Genomic DNA, 3,997 nt, shown 5'->3' on the forward strand with positions numbered 1-3,997 from the left:
CGAATCTTCACATTTCCGACTATTGTCAATATTGTAACACCATCAGGCAAGCCGGGGTCACTAAAGACCAAATCAAGGATATTCTCTTTCCCTTATCTTTAACTGGAAAAGCTAAATTGTGGTTTAATGGCTTGAATAGAACTACACTTGGTATAACTGACTGGGAAACTCTTCTTTTGAATTTCTATAACAAGTATGATCCTGCAGAGAGAACAGCAGTACTACGGAGTGCGATCCAGAACTTTGCCCAAGAAGCCGATGAATCTTTATATGAGGCTTGGGAGAGGTTCAAGGACTTACAAAGAGAATGCCCTCACCATAATTTAGCGCAATGGCAGTTAATCCAAGCCTTTTATAACGGCATTGGAAATTCCTCTAGAATAATTTTAGACTTTGCAGCTAGTGGGAGATTTATGAATCTTAATGTTGATGATGCAGGTCAGGTTATTGAAGTTATGGCGATACACAATTCCCAATATGGAAATCCCAGAGGATTTGCTAGCAAGGGGAAGCATAGTGTCGACTCTGTATCCTTTTTGCAAGCTCAACTAACCTCTATTTGCCAAAAATTAGATAATCTAAGCACTGCTAATGTAGCCAATGTTTCTGCGATTAATAATAATTCTAACGAGGCCTTCTGTGAAAATTGTGGTATTGTAGGTCATTGGGAGCAAGATTGCAGGAGTTCCGTGGAGCAAGTTAATGCCTTCCAAGCTTATAGGCAGAACAACCCATACTCAAACACCTACAATCCGGGGTATCGGAATCATCCGTACCTCTCCAACCGGAGCACTAATGTTAAAAATTCACCACCACAAGAACCACAGGCGCCACAGCAACAACAGCAGAAATACTATCATCCCAATGCTAGCTAGAAGAACCAACCACAACAACCCTCCTCATCTTCCGACCCTTCTCTGGCGGAAATTAGAGCAATGTTGGTTAATATGCAAAAGCACATGGAGAGTAGAGATGCGACAATTGATCAAATTCTAGCGCACAATAAAATTGTAGATAATCAAATTGCGCAACTCTTTGCTACTCTACAAGCCCGCCAACAGGGAGCTCTGCAGGCGCAGCCAACCCGGCCTACAGATCAAGCATTTGCAATTACTCTAAGGAGTGGTTCAAACTATGAAGGGCCCTCTATGCCCAGAGTTGATGAACCTGTTTTATTAAATAATGCTAATCTTAATTCCGTTAAACCAAACATTGCAGGGTACAACTCCAGAAAAGGTGGCTACTCCAGACAAGAGTAATAATGCTCCAAAGCCAGTTATCAAACTTCCATTCCCCAATCGTCAATTGAAGACAAACTTGAATAAGCAGTTTGGTAAGTTCCTGGAGGTGGTAAAAGATTTGAAGGTAACAGTTCCCTTTACTGAATTAATCACACAAATCCCCTCGTATGCAAAATTTATGAAGGAAATATTGACGAGAAAAAGGTCTATTAGTGAGGTAGAGACGGTAGCCTTTACTGCAAAATGTAGTGCCGTACTTCAAAATAAGTCTCCACCTAAATTAAAAGATCCGGGTAGTTTTTCTATCCCTTGTCATATTGGCAATCTCTTGATTGATAATGCATTATGTGATTTGGGTGCTAGTGTTAGCGTCATGCCATTATCTGTGTGTTCTAAGTTAAATATAGGTAAATTAAAAGCTACCAATATAACTCTACAAATGGCCGACTGTTCTTTCAAATACCCCTTAGGTGTTTTAGAGGATATCCCTGTTAGAGTAGGTAAATTTTATATACCTGTAGATTTTGTTGTTCTTGATATGGCTGAGGATATGCAAACCCCAATTATTTTGGGTACACCATTCGTTAACACTACAGGAGCAGTCATAGATGTAAGAAGTGGTAAGTTAACACTATCAGTAGGGGATGATAAAGTTGTTTTTAATCTGAATAAAGCCCCCAAAAGCTCCATGACTGAGGAGAAATGTTTAGTGTTAATGTGGTTGAAGATTATTATAACATGCCCCAAGCTCTTGAAAAAGATCCCTTGGAGGCGGTATCTTGTGTTGCATCCTTTTCAGATGAGATAGACAAATGGCAGAAGGGAGTCGATGCAATAGAAAGAGCACTCTACAATGTTGGTCTTGGTTTCAAGGATGAGCAGGTGGAACCGATCGAGCATGTTGTGCGAATCGAGCCTACGGTAAGTGTTCCGCCAGATCGAGTTGCAAGTATTGAACGCAATGACAATTTGAAGCAACCTTCGACCGAAGAAGGATTTTTAGTGCGTAGCATTGAGGATCCCCCAGTCCAAGTCAAGGAGGACCCACCGGATAAGGTGATTTGGCGTCCTACAGGGTATGTCAGGAAGCCGCATCGCAACCTGAACACCACTAGACCGGGTGAGAAACCCCCCGATCAAGCGTTAGGCCAAGGGTCCTAGACATTGTACTTGGTAAGAGGGTCGTGCGGGACCTAGATAAACCAGCGCTTTGCGGGAGGCAACCCGTATTTCTTGCTTTCTAGACTAGTTTTCCTTTTTATTTATTTTTAATTTTATTTTAGAGAGGCGAGGAGAGTGAAATTTTACCATTTATAAGTGTTTTTGTACAAGTATAGGTTTAAGAGGTCAAGAGACTTAGAAGAATTTGAAGACGAGGAAAAGCAAAGGAAACCGACTAGGCACGGGCCCGATTGGGCGGAGCTCGCCTGATCGGGCGCACAAGGAAGGTGCACTTTCAGCCTTAAATTTGCCTGATCGGGCGAAATTGCCCGATCGGGTGCGCAAAGAGAGCTGGAAAGTCGAGCAAATTTCGCCCGATCGGGCGAGGTTGCTCGATCGGGCGCGAAAGGAGAGTTAGAAATTCGAGCGAATTTCGCCCGATCGGGCGCAAATCGAGTGAAGGAAAAGATATGTCGGGCGAGCCATAGGGCGAATTTTTCGTTCGTGTTCGCGCCCGATCGGGCGGAGCTCGCCTGATCGGGCGCGCAACTATGATTCTGGAATTTGAGATTATCCGCCCGATCGGGCGCGCCTATTTTTGGCCGTCCATATATTTTTCCTCTTCTATCTTTCCTCATTTTCTTCTTATTTCATCCTCTTCTCCATTACTTTCTCTTTCTAAAACCTCCATTTTTACACCTTCAAACTCACTTATTTTTCAAGATCTTCTCCAATCCTTCCATTAAAACTCAAAGATTTTTACATATTTCTAATCCTTTCATCTTTCTCTACAATCTAAACACAATTTCTACCATTTTCTCTCAATTTTCTCTAAACCCTAAGAGAGAAAAACCACCTAATTCCTACACTTTCTAATCTCAATGGCTTTCAAGAGATCAAGAACGGTAAGGGGGGAAGGCTCTAGGCAACTAGAGGCGAGAATCGACCCGGATTTGCAAATTCCGGGATGGGAGAGGGTGGTCATCACCACCCAAGAGCAAAAACAGAGGATACTTAACCTCATCACGAGGCAGGTAATTCCCACTCGTTTCATTCATCACCCTACCCTTATTAGACTAGGAATTGATAAGCATGTAGAAAAATTATTCAAAGGAGTTGGCATGAGCGGTTCTTCTTTAACATGCATTACGATACTTATGATTATTTAACCTTAGAATTCGTTTCTAGTTTTAATGTCATAAAATCAAATGCTTTAATTTCTCATGTTCAATTTCGTTTATTCAATAATGATGTTAGATTGACATTGAAAGAATTTGGAAAAATTTTTGAGTTGAAATCGGATAGGCCCCTTGAACCGCCCCAAGACAACATTGCCGTTGTCTATCAATCCCTTACGGGGGATCCCAATTTGAACCTCCAACATGCTAAAGGAACTTGGATACAACATCCCGTGCCAAATATTTGGCAACGGTTTGTTGGCCTTACCATTTTTGGAAGGCATGAACCCGCCAATGTTAGGCGGGATGATCTTGAATTACTAGGCTCATACATGATCCCTAGGAGTGAAAAGCTCAATATAGTACATAAAATGGCCAACCACTTCCAACGGGTGGCCAATGCGGCCGAGGCGGGTA

General features: G+C 42.2%; 1 non-coding gene across 1 annotated transcript; it reads right to left on the bottom strand.

Annotated features, from left to right (window-relative positions):
- Window positions 1-218: 218 nt before the first annotated feature.
- On the bottom strand, window positions 219-325 carry LOC145625754 (small nucleolar RNA R71). Its single transcript, XR_014110659.1, has one exon. It is a non-coding gene; the product is annotated as a small nucleolar RNA R71 (small nucleolar RNA).
- Window positions 326-3,997: the final 3,672 nt, after the last annotated feature.

Source organism: Chenopodium album, chromosome 3, assembly GCF_948465745.1.
Source record: "Chenopodium album chromosome 3, dcCheAlbu1.1, whole genome shotgun sequence".
NCBI classification, from domain to species: Eukaryota; Viridiplantae; Streptophyta; class Magnoliopsida; order Caryophyllales; family Amaranthaceae; genus Chenopodium; species Chenopodium album.